We start from the raw sequence: 23086 nt of genomic DNA, 5'->3' as shown, positions 1-23086 counted from the left end.
CAGAGGGGAGTTTGCTTTCTGTCTGCAGGATGTCAACAACTTCCCCTGGGGACAGTGGTCCTGCAAGGGCACTGCTTGTCACAGTGACAGGCATTAAGGCAGCCTGGGGGAGAAAAGTCATCAAAAATTTACTTAATCTAATTGAGCCTGGAAAAACAGTTTGAATATTGATTTCTAGCCCCTTGACCTTTTTGAAATAACATAATTGGCCCTGAGGAAGGAAAAGCTACACACTGCTGATGTAAATAAAAATATTTATTAGGTCTTGACAGAATATGTTCAATCTTTTCCTGGTTCTACAAATTAATTTTCATAGCAAGGAGTATACAGATTATCCTCAGAGTTATTAAGAAAACTTATAAAATGTATATTTGATTGAGGCAAGTGAAATATAAATATTTTTAAAACTCAAATTTTAATGTATGTTCAAGCCTACATACCTGAAATCTTTCTCAGATACTTCTACTAGAGAATATAAAATTTCTAAAACATTCTTAAAAGGTAATTCTAGACCTGCTATGTAAATTGAGGCAAAAAAAAAAATCAAGTTGTTAATATTACTGAATGTAGTTTACCATTAGCAAAAATTAATAAGGGGTATATCTTATTTTGTCATGTTTGCGCTATTAGATAATGCCCAAACAGCAGCTGTGTTCAGAAGAATTTATTCAATAATAATAAAGTTAAATATATCATCTTCCTTGCAGAAATAAAAATATTCTAATTTGTTGTTTATATTTGATAACTTCTGATCAAGTGTCAGTTAGTGGATTTCCTGCCTCCAGGCCAGGCATCTGTGTCATCACTCTGTTCTATCCCCTCAGAAGGCAGAGCCACAAGTGATATGGACTTGTACCTTCCTTTAAATGCTGCTCATTCATTCCGGTTTCAGAATATCATTCAATAAAAGTCTAATCATAAACTTGCCATATAACAAGATTTCTCCAGAGAAACTACTTTAAACCAGCAGTTCTCTGATATATCAAATGACAGTCACATCATATTTTCTTTTCCCCATTCAGTCATTGAGATATTATTCTGAGAAAAGAAAATGTGATAAAGATTTATTTATTTTAAGCTTTGTTACATCTGAAGAAAAGTAATTCATCCTCCAAAAAAAGCCATCTTGCTGCAACTAGAACATAAATAGCTTTATTTATGTGGAAAAAAATATCAATTTACCGTACAATCATTCATATCAATAACATAATAATTACTGTACATTTCTCTTCAGTAGAGAACCAGCTAGAAGCAGATTCAGGCCTCAGAACCCAGACAAGAAAATGAATTACTTGAAGACTTAATCAGCACTTATACATGGCAGGAAGTGATGCTCATAAAGGCAGCACCAAGATTTTGGCCTGTTGGCTACCATAGTGCCATAAATAATTAGGAAAATTTGCCCTGAGGAGGCAACAAAGGTATTTGATATAATCATTAAAGATTAGAGGACTGAAAATTATTCTTAGTAGTGCAGCTACACAGCTTTTACACCCTTGGGAAGTAGGTGGATACTACCACGGCTTTCCTAGATAATAATACCAAAAATACAGTTACAGTTCAGGGTATAAGCAGCAATAATTGCAGTCACCAAAAATCAATCCTGTTGTGGCAAGGGGCTTTGTTACAAGGAAGCGTTTAACTATTGATTGTACTGATGTCTCAAGGTATTTTGCTGGTTACTACATTAAAACAATAGGTGAATCATTATTCAAGGCCATATGTTTATTCTCAAGGGGAAAAAAAGATCCAAGGCATTACTAGAGACTTTATTTACATTATTAGGCTCAAGACACATTTTCCCTTCCTTGTTGTATTTTCAGATGTCACTACTATAATTCAAGCAGTAACTCAATTATGTCTTAGCAAAACCCTCAGGGTTTATCCCACCCCAAAGATGATTGGACTTCTTTGTGGTAAAACACTGCCACCCAACAGCTAAACAAGACTACAAGGTTTTCAGAGCCTGTTCCTTATCAGAACAGTTTCCAGGATTACACTTATCTGATAGGTGAAAGCAGCACTATTGCCTAGACCTCTCCATCAGGTGTCAGACAAAGAGAAGTCTGCACAAGCCCCACCTGAGGGGATACAAACATCAGAACATCCAGTGCCAACTCAGTGCAGCAAACAACCTGGCCACTGACAGCCTTACAGACATCTGCTTTTCCCCTGGGACACAACAGATCAGCTGCTCTCAGATTTAAGAAAATGTACAATTCCTATCCACTTCTTCCAATGGAAAAAGAAATAGAGTCATGAAGATTTCCAGTCACTATTCCAGGCATGTTCAGATGTTAATGAGACCATGGCCCAAATTCTGTCATATATATGTACATCCATCTCAGCATGAACATTGTACCTGCTTTTGACAGCAAAAAGAGTTTATTTTCATGAAGTTTAGGAAATTACTTATTATTAGACAAATTTTGCTCTGAGTGTACAGTGCTAACAGATGGATAATTGTTTACAAATGGTTTATAAATAGTCAGAAAGAAAGCTTTGAATATTTCACTGCTTTGCAAGGAACTTCCTATAGGTACACCATAATAGTGTGAAGAGATTAATCTAAATTGTATGGTAGGTGACTAATTTCAGATTCAGAATGGGGAAGAGGGGGAGCAAAGGCCTTTTTGACTGCCCACAAATGGAAATGCTACACAAGACAAATGAATGAAGGGAACAGCTCAGCTCCCTTTCTAAAATAGAGTCTGCAGGCTCAAACAGAGCAAAGAATGGAATCACATTCTGGGTAATCTCAGAATTTTAAAATGTGTGAAGGGATTTGGAGCTGGAAAAAGCTGCACATAAAGCTGAAAGAGCTTTGTTAGCTGCTATTATTGTACATTCAGCAATAAGGGGCGGGGGCCAAATTCACTGCCATTTATTAGTAGATGGAAATTAAATTTTAAGAATCATTGGGATCTATTCAATGTAAAATTCAATCCAAAGTATTTTGGGATATTTATACCATAAGAAGTTTTTCAAAACATTTCTCATTTCCTAGTTACTAGAACTAATATTAGCTGCACATGAATATCAAATGTAATTCCATTTCAAGTATTTTTTTTCTTAATACAATATCCCAAATTCAATCTGCCCTATAAATGGTTCTGTTAAAGGCAGTTGTTTCAAATACCAGCATACCAAACCACATCTCTATTGCAGAGGAGACAGAAAAGAAGTATGAAGAGAGAATTTATAAGTTCCAAATATAGATTGGCTATTCCCTCCTCATTCTTCCATTGTATGCTATTCATTTAAATATCTGCTTTATAATTCTATCCTCAGTATCCTCCCCACAAGTATTTTTATACAAATTGAGAATAAAAGTGCTTAGGATTACATTTGTCTATTCAAATTCAGACAGCATTTAAAAGTTAGCACCACTTAGTTCACATTATATGAGCCAGATTTTATTGCAGTTTTAAAATGCTACATAAGGAATACAGTTGCACTATAGAGAGAAACTGAAAAATATCTGCCAGAGGTACAAATGGTGACAGGTTTTTTAGCTATAGCACCTGTGTGTCTCCAGTACTGGTCTACCTGTCATGTGTGTTGGAGGAGAATGGTGTATATTAGAGTGAGAAAGGAGTCTTCCCTAATCTGGCTTTTCTAGAGATGAAACTTAGAGCAGCACAGATACTGATCTGTCAGTGAATGCACCCCATTTGAAACCAGTATATCCACAAGGAGACCTATTACAACAGGACCCTGTTTAGTCCCTTGGTTTTTTGACTTAATGGAATATCAGAGCAGCAACTAAAAGAGACATTTCTCAGAGAATCTGTTAAATCTTTTCTATAGGTGTACTATAGAGTCGAAGAACTTTCCTAATAAAGGAAGAGGTAAAATTAAAAAGGAATGAAAGCTTGCCTGTGAGCAAGTGACACTAAGAAAACACAGTGGTTTTTTCTTTTTTAAATCATCCTATATATTGCAGTAATGAGAAAGGATCCTTGCCATTGAGAGGCACTAAAAATGCTTCATCTGGACTTCTTTTCAGTAAACCTTTGGCTTTCACATCATTGCCTTACATCTGTGATTTCCCAATCATTCTACTATTGCCAACCTATTGTACACATTTCAGGATGCCAGCCAAATTCTGATAATGGCATCATTAAGAGAGTGATATTGCGATGGTAAGTGGTGTATTACTTTGCTCATTTTGGCAATCATGATGTCAGTAATATCCTGTTCCTTAGCAGGCCTAATTAAATTCTTTCATTGAAATAATCAACATTCGTGTTCCCAACCACTTTGCAACTACAGTAATTCTTTGTCTGCCAGCTGTGAGAATTTCCTATCCTACCCTCTCACATCAGTAAACCAAAGGGAAAAAGTTCATTCCACACTTACATAATATAGTCATGATTGAGGTAGTAACAGACATATTTTGCTTGTAATAATAAAGCTTAAGTTGTAAACTAAGCTTTCTACCCAAAAAAATAATGTATCAAATTCAGCCCTAACAAAATATTTTCAGGAACCACTACCTTTTAATTAATAGATCAAACAGCTAATCCAGTCACTGATGCAGGGAGAATATGACCAGACTTCATTAGGATCTAAAGCAACCAAAACCAGCAAACAGTAGAATTTAATTGTATCAAAAGTCATTTGCAAAAGATTTACTGCGAGTAGGACTCTGGATCACGAATTCTAAAATATGAAACTAGCCTTGAACCACGTCAGAAAAAATATATTAAAAACAAAGACATACTATCTGGAAAATAAACTAGAGGGAAAGGTACTGCTGTGCACTTTTGACTCTCTTTCTACCCGTGTTACTTGGCATAATGGCTTGAATCTAGAGCTAACAATTATTTCCTCCATAAGGCAGAGCCTCATGTCTGAACTTTAGTCTGAATCCACTGCCAAGGAGAGCCATCAGCTCACTGTAGAAATCCAGAGAAATTCTGTCTAAGCAGAACTCAAGATGCCAAAATAATACCATGTAAGAAATGTGAACAAGGAACATGAGCACCATTATGTGCCTGGGATCCACAGCTTAAAATCCTTTTCTGAAATAAAAGGACCTATTCAAAAGATCCTTTTAAAGAGAGATTCATGCTCTTCTTTGTACACAGCTGGGAGAGGATATATATGTCTCCTTCTTCAAAGCCCCACACAAGAAAGGTTTGAAGCCCCACAGAAGGATAATTGAAGACACCTTGAATCCCATCAACTTAACATTTCAGTACTGTGGAGAAAAGAATGCAGGATTCTACATGCAGGAAAAAACCCAGAAGAATCATAAAAATTTTAAATTATAAAGACCTTTGGATGTAGTGTAGTTCAACCTCTTGTTCAAAAAAACCTAATATAATTTCTGAGAAACTTAATCTAACTTCATATTCACTCAGGGCTTTGCCCAGACTAGTTTTAAAGATGTCCAGGGCTGGAGATTCCACAGCCTATTGTACTGCTTGATCATCCACAGTGAGCAGACTTTTCTTTATGTCCAGTTTTGTAGTAGTGTTTCTTGTGCCTTCATCACAGACCTCTGAGAAGAGTCTAATTTTATCTAGCCTATAACTATTCATTAGGTATTGGAAGACTCAATTTGAAGAGCTTAAGTCTATGTGTCCTATTTAGAAAAGTATTCAAATGCTCAGCTCAACATTATTTTGGATGCACAGGGAAGGAGAAATGCACAGCTCAACACAGGTCAAAGCTGGTCAAAATTTTTCCACGCACTATAAAGGATATTTTTTAAAGTTTTTACTTCCCTTTGATTCACAAAGTGGTAATAATATATTTGTTTCTTTTTGTAGGGTTACTCACCAATAGGAAGGCATTTCATAAATAGCTAATTGGAGAATGTCATATTTGTAACTGGAACAGTCTGAGCTGGATTTGCTGACAACAAGATAAATCATGCCAAAGCTGGGAAACTTGGAATAATATTGCTGGCATGCACAAGTAATAAAAATTTTAAATTTAGTTTTCACATTTCAGAGTATCTAAAATTACTAGTCCATGGGATTCACTAGCAAAAAAATTCATGAAGCACGTAAAACCATTCAACATTTTGCATATTTGGAAAGGCTGTGTAACATTCAGCTGCTGTTAGCAGTTCTAAATCCCGTAAATTGCAGGCTTTAGAGTAGGCCAGTTAATTGAAAGATGGAAACAGCTTCAGCAATTTCTTCAATTTCAGAAAGATGATTCGGTACAGGAACCATTTTTTTCTGGTTATTCCACGTTACCGGAGAAATTACCTGTGTACATATATTTGACTGTAAAACAGTTTAGTAATTAAGCCTTGAAGAAAATCTTAAGGTCTAAATGTGATGTTTTTATAAGCTGATAGAGAAATTCTACAAATTCTTCATGGAGCCACTGTGTTCAACACATCAGCTCTTTGTGACAGATTGCATGATGGTACAAACTACATCTGAAGTTAAAGGCTTCCTCTTGAGTCAAACCTGTCCTAGTTTAATTAAAGGTGTGATTTCAACTCCACAAGACCAGAAATGTGACATCTTTGCCTTCTCTAATTTAATTCACACTTCACTGGCATTTTTTAGGTAATTTTCATCTCAGGTTAAATTGATATACATCAAGATTGTACTGAGTGCAACCCCATGGATGGACTAACTCAAATTTTAACCATCTGAAACTACACTGGTAAAGACTCAGTGTGTTACACACTAACAAGGCTGGTAGCTGGAGGAAAAAAAAAAGACACTCTCTGGCCCTTACATTACAGAGCCAACTGTGAAATTCTGTACATCTAAAAAAGAGGTTGGGGAGAAGATAGCAAAAAACCAGATCAGCATTGCCTAAATAGCATAACAAAGATTTCCAGCTTGTACCATCTGAACCTTGTTTTCACCGAACTCTTTGAACAGACTTTCACTGTTCTATTTTTCATTCTACAGGCTGTGTCAAATATTAAACATATTAATCCACCTACTCTTTGGTATTACACAGTTTTCATAGCTAAAGTGCTTAATTAGGTTTTGATTTGCAGTTTCTAATTAGTAGGAGAGGCAACAAGATGTAGTAACAAGCTGTAGTACAGAACTACCAGATTTAAGGAGGCAAGAGGCATAATAATTTAAATTACTCATACATATTTTTGGATCCTAGAAACATAATCACTTAAGAAAAAGATATGACCATATTCTGAGCAAATTGCCTAAAAGAAAAATATTATAATGCAACAGAAGTTTTAAAAATTAAGCTTAAAAATTCTTGCTTAAAAATCCGGATTTTTAAATAATTTTTAAAATCTGTAGTACAAAAAACCTGAGAAAACAGGCATAATTTCTTCAAGTGCTTTGTTCTATCTTGTAGCAAGATTGGGATGAGCAGATAGATTTTTGCACTACACACTGAGAGTATTAACTAAATAGAAGATTTTTGAGACATTACAAGTGTGTGCACACCGTTATTATAAGAATTTTTTCAACTTCCATACCAAGGATCAAGGAGTCCTGGGTGTGGCCTGAGATCATCTCAAACACTGAGGAATGGGGATAGGAATAATTTTCTTTGTTCTATTCTCCAGTTACTAGAGTGGGACCAAATCCTCACTTACAAAGATTTTCATTCATTGTAATATATTTTTGTTATTACTACTTATTTCAATAGTCTTGTTCAGTTCCTGCTTGAACTGCTAAATCCATTGATTTAAGGAGTCAACACTGCCAGTGCAAGAGTTACTTTTCATCTGTGTCATAAGAAAAGATAAAAGAGACAATCTGAATTACAAAATTCTTCAACTATTGACTTCACTTCTATTTGCAGCTAAGTAAGCATAACCAGATTTCAAACTGCCTTGGGGTTAAAGTGTTTCTCCCTGTACCACTTCTTGTCACCTCTATCTGACCTCTCCACAGTCCCTCAATATCTTTTCTGAGACTGAGTGAGAATCTCAATTTCATTGCTGAGATCAGACTGTTGATTTACTGGTATAGCAGCACTACAATGTATTCCTTACTATTCCCCATCCAATACTTTATTACCAGAACATCTTGTTTTGATTTTGTACAACTGCTGCTCATTAAAGCAGACTCTTCATCCAGCTATACTCCAAAAGAGGCAAGCCTATTTCCTGAGTTATTACAGGTAATTTGGAATCCTGGATGGCAACTAAAAGGTCCATATAACAGTTCTGGATACATTTAAATACATTTCTCTACTCTAGAACTACAGGAAATAAATATTGCTTTCAGATGTCCTACAGGCCATAAATATCAAGCCAAATATGTCATCCAGAAAACAATTCAAAGCATCAAGAAAATATAAGAGATGGATTTACTGGGACTGAAGTGCTCTGACCTATCCACTAGGACAAAAAATTATATGAACTTTTCCTTTCAAAGAATTTAGTTCGTGCAGAGATGAAGCCACATTGAGAAAAAAACAAAAGTTTTATTTCAGGTCTTGATGAGTAGAAGAATGCTTAGCCAGGTTGCAGAAACTGGAAAAGTAGGCAGCTGAAGCCTGGTGTAGCACAGCCACCAAGGTGTCATCTCATTTCAGCCAGTGTTAGCAATGGATTTGGATTTTATAGTTGCGTATTTAATATTCTGACATGACCCATGGATCTGTGAGCTGTGGGCTTTCTAGAGTTTTGAATCTCCAAGTCAGAAAGGATGTAGAAAAACTTGAAGAGATCAAAAAGCTGCCAAGATTGCCTGTTCGAGAGTTTTTGGAGGTGGGAGAGAGGCAGCTGAGGGCAATCTGACTGTGATGTAGGTGGGAAGCAGATGAGTACTTCCAACAACCTGAAAGCAAACTGTTCTGGGTAGTACCAAACAGTGTAACAAGAGAGAATGTTTGCAAACCACAGCATGGGAAATTCAGATTGGACATAAGGAAGGATTTTCATTGGAAGCATGAAACCCTAGGGAATGGTGTCTATACATCTTGTGAAACATCTGTTCTTGGAGGCTTGGAAAATTCAGCTCAACAAAGCTGATATGGTTGAGACATGTCCCTGTGCATAGCAGGGGGTTTGGACTCTGTATCTTTAGAAGTCTCTTCCAACATTTCTGTGTTTCTATGGATCCAAATATGTTTTTTTTCCTCATTCAGAAAAAATTCCTAAATTTATTCTTTCCTGTCCTTACTCATTTAGAAACACCTTTCTTACGGAGTCCAAATTGAAGCCAATAATCTTTGTAATGCAAGAAAAGGGACTGAAATGTCTTCCCACAGTCCTCTGCAGTACTGCACAATTTCTGCAGACAAAACCCATACAAGTTAACATTTCCTTATTGGCTCAGACACCAGCAATGGCATTACTGTAGCAAGAGAAGAGCTCAGGCACACTTTGCAGCCATCTCTGCAAAGATTAACTATATTCTCAACAGAACCTAATACAACTAGGTTAAAGTAGACAGGATTTGTCTACAGCTAGTTGGAAATAATTCCTTCCAACAAGTTTGAAATAGATGCGCTCACTGTTAAATGAGGTAATGTGACAGTAAATATCCTGCTTCAGACATGAATGCAGCTCCCTGGGCAGTACATTTCTCATAACATTCTCTGGTTAGAATTAACTGCTTTTAGATTCTGTCACAAGTGGCTCAACTATAGTTACCAAAGCTTTTCATCCTTCACCTACTTTCATACATTTGACATCACATTATGTTAATGCCTCTTACAAGCAAGATTATTTCTGAATTATTTTCAAACAGAAAGACTTGTCCATTTACCCCCAAGGCCACCATGTTCATCAGAGGAAGAAGCACATCATAGGGATGTCACAGTGCTCCCATGCAGTTTACTGTCAGAATGCAGGCAGGAGTCTGGTGTCAATCTGTGCTACACTGAGAAATCCTTGAGAAAACACAGGCTTTCTCACTATTGTGAACCCATTTCTGTCATTATTTTTTAATTTTATCACTCATACTAATTCTGGTGAGGGCATTTGGGACTCACAGAGTGGGGGAAGATGATGTGCTATTAGAAAAATGAGTGCTCCCTGCCATATTAGTGCACCTGAAAGAAGTAACACTAACATGCAGAGCAATCAGAGACAGACTGTGCCAGTGATGAGCTCCATCTGAATGCTTTGTGGTTACTCAGCAACCGAATTACTGAGAATTCTCTGCCCAGAATAATGACCCAATTCCTCATAATATCATTATATGAATGTTCAGCTCTCCCTTTGCTGTCTCAGGCAAGATGCCACAAAAAGGGAAATAAATAAAAGATTATGTAACCAGGTAACTATGTAATACTGTATTGCCATTGCTAACAGACCAAATGCTTCATGCAGAATTACAAGGCTTCAGGACTCAGGCTTGTCAGGCTTGCTCTGCCTGAACTTCTCTTGACCTGCCTCTGGTTTTGTTTTACATAGTTTAGATGTGACAGCAATAATTTCTTGTATTGACCACAAGTCTACGGCTGATTTATTTTACTTTTGTTTATCTTTGTATAGTGCAACTTTATATCCTTTCATTTACAAATCAATAACAAGCAGTTATCCTATGGAAAATGGAATATTTACAACTCTAACATGTGTTGAAGAGAAGATGCAGTGAAGAGAGCCACAAGCAGAGGATGCTGAAGGAGAGGGCACAGGCTGGCACTGTAAGTCCCTTGACTATAAAGAACTTATCCACAGTCAGTTAAAGACATGTAGACCTGGAGCTGGACAGAACTCATTTTAGGGAATAAAAAAACAAGAGTCTAAGATAAGGAAAATCACCATATATTGTAAATTTAGGTTTAATGGAGAACTACATACCAATGAAAAAAGAGAGGCATAAAAGTATGTCAGAAAATGTATAAAAATCACTCCTGATCAATCTTAGAACAAGCAAGAAGAGACTATCTACACAAACATATTCCTCACACCATGTCAAGATGCTGATAGTTCACTGTAATACCACACCAACAGCATCAGCAGGAAACCATCAAGCTCAACAGCCAGACTATCAGTAGAGACATGAGGCTAACACATGAAATGGGGTAGGAAAGAGGAATTGTACATGTAACAAGTTTACCTGTGTTATTGGTATGATTTTCTTTTTCTGTTAGAACTACTCATAGAATTTCTTGAATTAGGTAGTTAAATTTTCACTCATGGTAACAATAAATTCTTATGCATTAATTTTATATAAGACTATATATGGAGACTATATATGGTTTGTTTCTACTGTGCCTATAAACAAAAATTTGAGTGTAGCAATGAGCAAAAAAAAACCAGTTCTCTATGTGCTAAAAATGAAAAAAACCCACCTCTCAGAAGTAGGAGTAGTCTAATTTCCATCAGCAATTGAATATACACAGATTACCTCAGCCAGCTAATTTAAAACACAGATGATATTAGTGCTCACTATTAGGATGAGCTATGATAGCAGCTCTTAAAATGTAGCATGATACAGACAGAAAGGCAGGTCAGAAAGTTCTGTTTACATTTTGATAGAACCCAACAACTTGGAAGGATTCAGTGATATCAAAGCATGTTATATTCAAGTCTGGCTACTAAAATAATTGTATGTTGCACATAATTAACTTCTAATATTCATTGCCATGATAGATGTAGGATCACTTAATAAGATTCTAAGAAAGTGCTGGAGGTTTAAAACAATAAGCACATCTTAGGAAGGATAAAAAGGACTGAAAACAAAGATTGTATTCCTCCTGCCAAATAGCAGATTCTCATCTGAAACACAGCGGCACAGAGCCACTTCCATCAGGGGGTGATCTGTTACAGGCACCGCAACTCACATGTTGCAGGGCGCAGCGTGATTTAAGGACAATCCCCATTTCTGTTGTTCTCTACTTTTACTTGTTTCCTTGCTTGATCCTCTTTGTTCAAGACACTACTCTAAACTACAGAGAACACTTGTCTGATTCCATAGAACAATGAGTAAACATCCAAACACTATCCTGAAGAAGAATTTGGTTCTGATTTTTAAAACCACTGTAGATCAGTGACACCCATTACCTATGTCCTTGCACTACAAAAGCACTCACTCCTCAAATTTGATTTACCACATAACTCATTGTACTTTTTGTATTGAAAAACTGCCTCAGGAAAAATAATAATTTAGCTCATAACCATTGACAGAAAAAAGGCATTTAAAGAAGGTGCTGAAAAGAGAGACACTTATATAATCTTTACTTGAGCCATAAATACATTTTCTGTAGTTTTATGTTTAATGAATTTAGGATTACCTTAATAAGAAAATAATTTCCTTCTTGTAATTATTACTACACAGTTACCTAGATGTCCTAAATTCTTTTAGTGTTCATTCAAACTACACCTGATAACAAGGAGAGTAACACACAAAGGTAAGATGCCTTTCTGATATCAGTTAGAAGAACCAGTTTGTACATAGCAAGCTGCAAATGACAGAAATAAGATTTTTATATAAATCTGCTAAAGCACAGAGCTCAGGCTGTCAGTCAGTGAGAAAAAATTATCCATATCCTGTAATTAAACCAGATTTATGATATATAAATTGTGGTCAAAAGTACAGCATGATGTCTGTCCTTAGCTATATAACAGTGTTTTCTGGTAAAACATTGGATATTAACCAAGCAGAAGGTGTCCTTCAGCATAGGGGGGACAAGAATTTCATTTTCATAACATTTCTCTGGCCCAAACATGTTTCAAGTTTCAGAAGTCAGCTACCTGGTTTTCCAGATATAAATTTTCCATTTGTGTTATTTCTATGCCAGAAATTCAGGTCCAGAGATAATCCAATACTACTTCTGAAATAAAGGGAACGGAGATGTCAAATTTCTGAAGATGGATTTGATAGATCTGAAAAAAAGAAATAATGTTTCCACTACTCACTACTCAGTTTCATAAAAGAAAAATAAATGGAGCACACACAGAACCCTAGAAAAACACAGCAGTTTGTCATAATGCTCTTTCAATAATGGGTGAATATTTTTGCCTTTAAGTTGCCAACTCCTCCTTGCTGACTGTAAAAGTAAAGCTTTCTGTAACCTCTTGGTCTAATTTGATTACAGCTCAAAGACAGGCACTTGAGCAAGCACTTGGTAACCTAAAATGCTGTTTGTGTACTCAGGAGAGCAGCTCAGGAAAACTCTGAACTTGTTTAGACATTGAAGACACCTTGGGAATGCAGTTTCAGACTTTTACAGATCATCAATAGGAGAAAATGGTCTTTCATCAAGGTAAGAGTAAGATTGCTTGTCTGTCATTTTGCAAGAGTGTATTTGTTCAAGCACTTTGGCAGCAAGGTGGGGATAGTGTTGCTGGCATTCCCCTGAAGCTCATGTTCGTCCTCCCTCAGCCACCACAGCTGCCTCCTCTGCCGCCTTCTGCATTTTCCACTGCTTACTCAAATCTATTTATAACAGAACAAGGCATATGATTTTGTATTGAATCTTAAGATAAGCCAGTTTTGTGCCCAAATCACATTAATAATAACACAATCCCGAGTTAAAGCCATCATCTTCTATTTATTCACAACCTCAAATTCGCACAGGGGTGCTGAATTCATCCCCAGCTGTTGACAGAACTGACAACAAAGTCAATTAAGGTTTTCTACACAGAAAAGAAGGCAGAATCTGATGCTTAGCTTTCCAAGCTGCATTTCTAAAACTCTGCCTTCCCTCCACAAAGGAGCAATTTGAGTAAGTGGTTTCTCTGTAGGCAGTCTTCAATAGCCTTGTCAGGAAGCAAAAACAAAACAAACAAATGAAGCAAACAATACAATGAGAAATAATGGCTAATAAACAGGGAAGTGCAGCAATCTAATCATATTATAATTTTCTATTTTTATACACTTGGGACCAAATCCAGAAGTGATGTGAATCATTCAAGACTGAAATTGGTCCTAATTCTTGCTGTCTAAAGAATCAGGGAATCAGAGTCAACTGGAACAGGTGGGGGAATCTATCTAGAAGAGTATTCATCTCCCAGCCCTTATTTTTATATAGTTGGGTTTCCAACATACAAATTCTAAAACTTTTTTTAAAAATTCTAAATGTGCACATAGATAAATACGTATATATATATAGGTTCATATGAACATATATATACACATACACACACAATGCAATGCATTTGTTTCAAAAGCCAGGTTATTGTTTTACTGTCCCTAATCACTGGAATACCTAATACACACAATCAGTATATAGTCAAGGAAGAAATAAGTGATGTTGAGCAGTTATCACAGAAACAGTGACATTGGTTTTTGCAATGCACACAGAGAAAAACAGCAGAATTAAGGTGCTCCCCACACTTTGTTCGGCCTGCACGTAAATGATTTGCCAGTTGTGGGTTCAGCTGTTGTAATATAACCAGATTTAGGTTACTGAGGCTTTGTTCATAGAATTGTCTAGAAGATAAACAATGTGGCATTCCCTGCATTTTCCTTATCAACAAGATGAAGAGTTTTATATCTTCTGTTTCCATAATTGTGAACAATCAACTTACTTCAGCAGACACATGGAGAAATACTGCAGAGAGCAGAGATGTGCACCACCAACAACTTTCTGGGTGTGCACATCAGCATCAGTTCTGGGGTCAAATTCTGCCAGTGCAGTTCTGCTTGTACGCCATTACTGCTTTGCCTCCCCTTTCTTATTTCATTCTTGTGACATACTGGGCAATATTTTGTTAAAGGGGTTTTTTGTTATTATTTTAATTTATTTTATACTTCTCTTTCCTACCTCCTTAATAAAAAACAAAATATTTAAGCAATAAGAATATTGTATTCTTCTTCATTGTAACTCTAATGGCTGTTGGCAATTCTTTGTTTGATGAAGATTTGCCAAGCATTAGATAAATTTGGCCCCGCTAACGAATAAAATGTTTCTCTTCTTTTTTCCTAATTGGCATCTATCCTGCAAAGAAAAACTGAGCTGGGTGTAGGTAATGCTGAGAGAATAAAGACTTCTTTTGTACCTTTTGTTTCCTGCTTTGCTATGAATCTTTCCCATTTCATGTGGCTATTAGGTGGATTTGGTGCTCTGAACAGTAACCACAATCCCCTCCAAACTGGACAATCTCTTAAATTTTTGTCATGACACAATACACAGTATCCTGTTGCAGAATTAATTTAGACTTTGCAGGAAAATAGGCCATGATTAGATGATGCTCTTGAAAATACAGCTAGACTTAACAGAAATTAGATGATGAATAATAGGGCCAAACCATGGATTTCTTCCTGTAGAAACAAAAAAAAATATGGGAATATCTCCTCTAGAAATCAATCTGCATAAAAGTACCCCTCTTACTTTGCCTTGCTTACTGTACAATGACAGTTCCTATATAATTGTCCTATATATAATTGTCTCAGATTACTGTAACAGTATTGGAAACATTTCCACTCATCAAAAATATTGTTAGGTCTTAATATCTCTGTAATGGCCTTTGACACAAAATGTTGTCTGTTAGCAGAACACAGCCTATTCTTAATGAAACTAAGTGCTCGAGAGGGAGGTGATAGCTGTGTCCAGATTTCTCATATTCTGGTGGGGTAAGGAGTCCTGGTTTTGGCAATTCTGCTAATCACTTATAAGTCTATCCTTACATATATTTCAATACTCAGAGTCAGTCTCATTAGTGAATTCTTTTGCTGAATTGACTCAGTAATGGAAGAATTCATCTTAACTATCTCTTTAAATATTTCCAACAATTACGCATCATTTCACTGTTGTATGGATGTTCTTTCACTCTCTCATACTTACAATCAGGGAAAAGAGATATTGATCTCTCTTTAATGAGACCAGTGTGACAGGCAGATAGGTCTTACTCTTCAGTACTTTTTTCTAATCTCAGACTACAAATTGCATAGCCAGGTCAGCTATTGAATAGCATGCACTCATTCAATGACTTCTAATTGCTTTTCTAAGAGTCATTTAAAGCATTCAGTCATAATAATTTCATAGAATTCTCATTAGTTATACCACAGTCACTCTCACTTTAAAATTAACCTAAGATATGTGGGAGGGAAACAGACAGGAAAAATTATTTCTCATAATTTTGTTTATGAGTTTTGTTACTAATTTCAGCCAGCAAAGAAGCCTGAACCCAAAGGTTTCTACTCACAGCTCTATTGAACTCAAGAAACCCAAGTTATGATTTCAATAAGTGCTTCCTCTTATGAACTCAATGACTTAAATTACTTTGTCTCAAATTTGGAATCTGATATAGGGCTCTTCTGTTAGCTTCACTTCAGTCTTTCTAAACATGAGTGCTTCTCATAAGCCTTTTCCATGTTTTATTAGTAGTGAGGAACATTTCTCAGATGTGGAGGATAAGAGGTGTAAATTGACCATTAAGGAAAATTTTTCAGACCAATATAAAATCATATATTGGTAGGAAAGTGGCTTTAAATGGAAAGAGAACAGATTTAGAGTAGATATGAGAAAAATTTTTTTTACTGGAGAGGTGGCAAAACAGTGGAACAGATTGTCCAGAGAAGCTGTGGATGGCCCATCCTTGGAAGTGTTCAAGGCCCTGTTGAATGGGGCTTTGAGAAACCTGGTCTAGGGGAAGCTGTCCCTGCACATGGCAGGGTGCTTGGAACTAGCTAATCTTTATATTTTTTCAAACCAAACTATTCTAAAAATCCATATTCAGGCTTGTACATAAAATTGGCTTAAATTTTGATACTGTTTAACATCCATTATTCCTACATACATTAGAAAGATCTTCAGAAAGATTATGCTACTTTTATCGAGACACCATATGTCATGAGATTTATTCAAGGTCTGTATACAATAGTGATATAGGACTTTTTACACCTCAATATTAAGTATTAAACAATACTACAGTTTTTAGGGGTTATTATCCAAATGAAGGGACTCCGAAGACAGAATATCAAAGACAACCAAAGCTGTAGTCACTCCTGCAGAACCTCACCCACAAGCCATGGGCCAGGGAGGCCACTTTAGTCTCTAACCCTCTGTTAATCAGAGTTTACCAAAATTAGGCCATATCTATCTAATCTCTGCTGTTATTTCCTTTTTCCAATCTGTCTCTTTCTAAAAAGTAGCTTTTCCATATGCTTAAGATAAGCCATTTACCTACCTTCACAATAGCTCACACTTCTTATGTTTGAAAAATACTAATTCCCTTTTCAAAGAAATGAAAAATCAGACAGAAAGTGGTACCATGTCCTACAGACACTCTTTTTCTAGTAGTGTTTCTGCTGCCTGTTACTGGTTGCTTTTTGAATAAAGGCTGAATTATATGTTCCTTTGAACAAGCTGCCACCTCCACTCAAATACTCATCAGCATCCTTAAATAAAGTTATTTCTTATTTGAATCAGGAGAACTGGAATCATTTGATGACAAATATAGGCAAACATGAGCTGGGGTGTCCCTGTTAATTCAACCACAGATATCAGATACTTTCTATTTAACCCCTCACCCTTTCAGCTTCCTGGGGTGACATGAGCTAAGGAAAACAGGAACCATTACCTTTTCACCTTACACTTATTATTATTACTAACAATAATACCTTATTGTTGCATATAAAACTGCCAATTGGAATGTTCACTGGAATAATACTTATTCCATTAAAATAATACATGAGTGTCCTGGTTGTGGCTGATACATATAATCAGAACCTTGAGAATACAAAGTTTTAGTTTTATTTTAATCACTGGGATGTATGTTATTGTTATTTTTGTCAAGAGAGTTGAATTTTATGGTCATTTTCCACTTGTTTTCAATCCAAATATTTCTTAGTAATATGAGGGAATACTAAGCCTTTTGTGAGATTTTGACACTTTCATCATGTTACACATTCATACACTTATTATGAACTTTTATAACCAGCCAGCCTGTGAAAGCAACATTTTGTCAAAAAAAGCTTGATTCTTAATAAGCCTGCCTTAACAGAGAGTACAGAGAGATCAGCTTGGTGCAAGGATTTTGTCTGTAATTCAGTGGGAGAAGCAGCCTGCTGTTTTAATGAATAACCACTAATGACTGCTATACTAGCAGATATTGATTTCAGTGGGGCTACTTGTCTCCTAGGCTGACATTTAATATCTGTTAAAGGGAATCTCCTGCTGACTGACTTCAGCAAAAGCATTACATTAGGACTTCAGCCAAACTTGTTGGTATTAGTAATTCTCCTTGAAAATATCTTTCAATCAGCATTATGAAAAGCCAAAAGCAAGACAAAGTTTGATTTGGCAGAATCAGAGTGAATAGCAGTAGAACACAGAAGAGGGGGAAAGCCTCACCAGTTCTGCACATAACAAGTTAAGAGATCTCCTAACAGAAAGCCTCCTGCCCTGACAGTGTTGCAGATACACTCTGCACTCCCACATCACTTGTTATGACTGTGTCAGTGTAGAATCTCCTGTTCAGATAACAGCACAACACATAACAGGGATAACAACTGCCTTGTCCTGTAAGAAGCAAAGAACATGGATTCACAGCACAGCACAACAAGTGTCCTTGCTTTCCTCTGTTTAAATCAAATGGGCAACTCTAGTTTACACCAATTTTCATTCATCTTTCTATTACACTTAAAGTATGATTCCAGTCTTAACAGGCATTTTTTTTCTTACTTTGCTAGTTTTTATTCAGCCTTACTTTAAATATTTCCTCTGCTCTGGCTACTAAGAAGATGCATTACATGTTTACAGGTCTAAATCTAAAACTGAAAGTTTAAGAGTTCAAAGAGAGGATATTTAATTTTTGTGATGCATGTAATTTCTTTTCTGCTTTTTGATGCACTCAAAACCGTCCAACTCCTTTAATGCAGAAGCTAACGTCAACTTTTCAACTGAGGCTATCCTGCACCTAGAACTGGATTTCTCCACCTTCAGACTCATTCCCAGAGTTTCTTACTATCTGCCACAAAAAGGCTATCACACTAAATGTCCTTGTTTCCATCTTAGAACAAGGACAGTAAAAAAGAAAAGACTGCTATAATCTACATGAGATAGCCCAGTACCTTGCAATGAAAGGATAAAAATTACCTGAATGATAAGAAACCATGTTGAATGCCACTTTTTCTTGCTTGGTAGAAAATGAAGGATGGAGGGCTTCTAAATTTGGGGGAAGTAACTCAATAATGACTGTTATGTGTTAGGAGTGAAAGACATTACGACTGAATTCTCTCTTTCAATTTCTTTTGCAAGAAAGATTCAATTAGCCAGGGCTGTGAACTTTAGTGATGATGGTAAAAGGATTTTCTCATTTTGAGGTTTTCATTTGTTTGCTTTACCTTTTGCTAGCTCATTATGCCTCTCTTCCCTAAAGGAGTGACAGGGTGAGATGAATTTCTGTGGACCAAGGGTCAGGCTGAACTTCAGGTCTTATCTGCTCAAGGCTACCAGGCTGGCCAGAAAGGAGAGTCACAGCAAGGACTGTGTGCAGCTGGGTGCACACAGCAGAAACCAAAGGCTTCAGTGTGCAGTTTGCTGCCACCCAGAAAGCTGCAGAGCTGGCTGGAAATGAAAACCTTCCACAAAGGTGGGTAAAAAAAAAAATGCTTCTATGACCCCTATCACTGCTTTCCATGAGTTACTCTGAGTTTTCCACTTTAAACAGTTCTCTTGCTCGTTTTCTTTGAATTGTGTTTCCAGTGAGTCTGTATAAGCATCAACATAAAACTTTTCCCCTCAAGTGCATTTTTTTCATTGCTATGCCCTCGTGTAAAACTCATCTTTTGATTTTGTTCATGCTACCACAATGCTAATAGCATTTTAACCCACTTTGCACTGTCATGAATGATGACAAAACAGCAAGCAGTGATAAAACATCTCAATAGATAGGTTTCCTAGGAAACTAAGACTTTATAAGCTTTTTTAGAATCAAAATTTTAAATGAATATATAAATAAAAAGCAAATGGTTGCAAGACTTTTTCTTTCCCATGACGGTTCTAATGGGATCTCCTCTGAGAATTCACTCTTATCATTGGTCAGAAATCTGTACAAATGTCCTCTCCACATTACTGTGTATTGTAATAATGTCCTGCTCGTCTGTTCCAGATTAACAGGCAAATGGGAAACAAAATAATACCTTTTATACAGATATGTATATAATAAGTTTTCCTTTCTATCAAATTTTAAGAGGTGAATTTCTTGGAATTTTGTCATAAAATTTTGCCTGTGAGTCTGTTTTTTATTTAGAACAAATAAAGCTATATATAAAAACCCCAGAGGAATAGTGCAAGTGAAAGGGTAAATTCCATTTCTGGGACATGATGAATTTAACTTCATTTCCCTAAAAACGGTTGAAGAAGTTCTTAATAAGCTTGACATAAATACATTTTACTGAGTTAGAGCAGCAAATCAGACATAAATATTTTTTAAACTAATGTACCACAAAAGACCATTTTCTAAATTGGATTGAAGCAATGATGGCCATGATATCTTTTAGTATAACAATAACAGTTGTTTCAGTATAATTTAAACAAATATATAGTGTGATAGAGTTCTGTTTGATTGTTTCAAATATTTTAGGGCCAGAAACTCTCATGTCTGAATACTTCTGTAAGACAAACTCACAGAGCCTTATTGCAGTACCAAGTTCAGTTTGATGATAATTGCATCCTTTAGAAAAACAACCAGCATTGATGTTAAGTGTGCAAAAGTGAAAAATTGTTCTCAATGATATAAGGATTTCTTGCCAACACTTTTCAAAATGTGAACCCGTTCCAGTATTTGACTGACTAGTTCTAAACCAGACCTTGCTGTACTGCTGTATTCATATACTGCTGGACTAAAAGCTGACAATTAACTGTTTCCAGAAGCTTGATCCTGTGCTAACTCTTCTCAAGTCATCACTAAAAATCCCTTGGAAAAAAATTAACAACATTCATTTTCCTGGGCCTCTCAAGGCAGGTGAGGCTCACCAGGCAGTGACCCCGGACCATTCCTCTATTCCTTCAGGACACCTTTGACTTTGGAGAAAGGGCTGTTCCCACACAGGAATGAAAGGCAGAACTGGAAATACTCTGTGTATGAGGCCAGACTCCATCTTGTGCAAGGGCTAGTTCAGTGTTGTTTCACTGCTTAAAAAAGAAAAAAACAGGTGGTGCGAGTTATTACTCAGTGTGCTGTGAAGTGATCACAAATGTGACTAATTTGACTCATTTTCACATGTTAACTTCAGAGATTTTACTCTTTCTTCTTGTTCTTTTGGTTCTTGTAAATTATAAGATTGTAGTTTTTACAACAGATGAGGAAGAAAGCTATTTTTTCATCCCAACATCATGAGTAGGAGGTAAGTGGGAAAAGGCAGATCATTTCTCAGGCACTTTAGCAGATCATTAAATAGCAAAATAAAATATTTTTCTAAGATTCAAGAGCTGATAAGAGAGCAGGAACAAATAATGAATCTATATTTTCTGCAAAATCTAAATATCAGTCATTGTAAAGTTTCCCTACATTTTACCGAATATTCCAGATTACTTTTTTTTTCTGTTTTGAAATACAATATATAACAGAGTTAAAGCAAGTGGCACCTAACTAACAAATCTGCAAAATGTACAAGAGAGAAAGAAAGTCAATGGGAGACTGAATGACGACAGAAGAAGCACTTGGATATTTACTAGAAACAAATTAAATGCTCACATTTAATGCTCACACATTTTTCTACAGCCCCCTTCTCTGCTGAAGTGCACTATCCTACAAGATTTCGCCTGTGCAATTCTTTCTGGTGCTAAGATTTTGATCCAAAACCTGCTAAATCCAGTTCTAATCTATATATTCACTGATCAGATCTGCTTGTATAAGATCAGGCCTTACACAAGCAGAAAGCAGAAAAAGGCTTCTCAATTTCTTTTAACACTTGCATTGTAAAGGCAATTCAATCTGTAGGACAAAGACCCCCAAAAGAGCCATCTATGATTTGCAGTTTCTAATAACTTGCTCTAGGAGAGCAGGAGAGCTCTGCATCTTATTCTTTTTATATTTGTGTAGTCTTCTCTTGAGAGCAGTTCCCAACATGAGCAACACTCCCCTATTTTCATAACATTTCAGAAATGTGCTGGCCTATTGCCCCCTCCACCTCTCTGTCCTCAGGGCACTGTTGAGCTCAAATTGTACTGCTGAGAGTGAATTAGGCCCTGAGCACTTTGCTGTCAATGTATTAGCTAAGATCCACATGCTATAACTCCGGCATGGAAAGTCTCTATCCTGCAATGCTACTATGCCCCTGGGCTTGCAGCTAAGCACTTTGCCATCTCAAGCACTCCTTCCATTAGCTATGAAGCTTGGGCTGCTTTGGTGATTTTTTTTTCTCCCTTTTCTGATGGTTTGTGCCTTTGTCTTCTTATTGTTTTCCTCTTCAGCTTCTGGCATCCTTCAGCTATGGAAAGATTCAGATTTGTTTAAGTGCAGTCAGGCTACTGCTTCCAATGAATAGCTTGCAGTGCTGAAAATATGAGAGTCTCAAAATGCTCCATTAGTGAAACTTTTCCCAGTCAACTGCCATGTGGATCTGATAACACCAGCATTGCTTTTTATCTTTTTCCTCAGAGTTTGTATACTTTGAAAAGTGCCATAACTCTTCTCTTTTTCTTGAATGTGCCTGGAAAAATTTCAAAAGTCTGGATCTTTCTTGGTTAGAAAGCTGGAATCTAGGAAGAATGCACACCAACATGAACAATAGTTTGGTTGTATATTCAAAGTATATTTTAACCAAGGGCTCTCTGAATGTTTTGCAAACATTAATTAATTACTCATTCTGTGAGGCACACACATATCAGGGTCTAAATTATGCAGCTGAGGAAATGGAGGTTCACCAAATATCAAGGCCTAGCATTTACAGAGGCTGGTTACCCACTGGTCTCAACAAATCAGAATTAAAAGCATTGAGTACTTGCAAATACCTTCCTACAAGGCTATCCATTAAAAGCACTACAGATCTGGAAACAAACCAAGAGCCCTAATTCCAGCCTTATGTTCATTGTTTTTCTCATAATTAAAAGAAAATTACACTGGTCATGATGCTTGCCTCCATCCATTTAGGAGATCTTCAGCTACTGACCGTGGCCAAATCATGGCCTATTGCAATAGCTCTTTTAGCATAGACAAGTCAATGCTTGTCAGGGACTGTAAAGTTTCTCTGTTTTCAAGACGAAGCATCAACAGATTGATCTCTATGATTCAAGAAAATAGAAAACGCAAATCCTGTCCAATGAAAACAAGTAG

The 23086-nt window shown here is 36.5% G+C and overlaps 1 long non-coding RNA gene across 2 annotated transcripts in view; it reads right to left on the bottom strand.

Annotated features, from left to right (window-relative positions):
* The window catches only part of LOC134416065 (uncharacterized), a 176009-nt gene that overhangs the window by 132620 nt on the left and 20303 nt on the right, over window positions 1-23086 (bottom strand). The window lies entirely within an intron of this gene.

The sequence above is a fragment of the Melospiza melodia genome, chromosome 1 (assembly GCF_035770615.1).
Source record: "Melospiza melodia melodia isolate bMelMel2 chromosome 1, bMelMel2.pri, whole genome shotgun sequence".
Lineage (NCBI taxonomy): Eukaryota > Metazoa > Chordata > Aves > Passeriformes > Passerellidae > Melospiza > Melospiza melodia.
The sequence above is the reverse complement of the archived record's forward strand: the minus strand, read 5'-3'. Positions and strand labels throughout refer to the sequence as shown.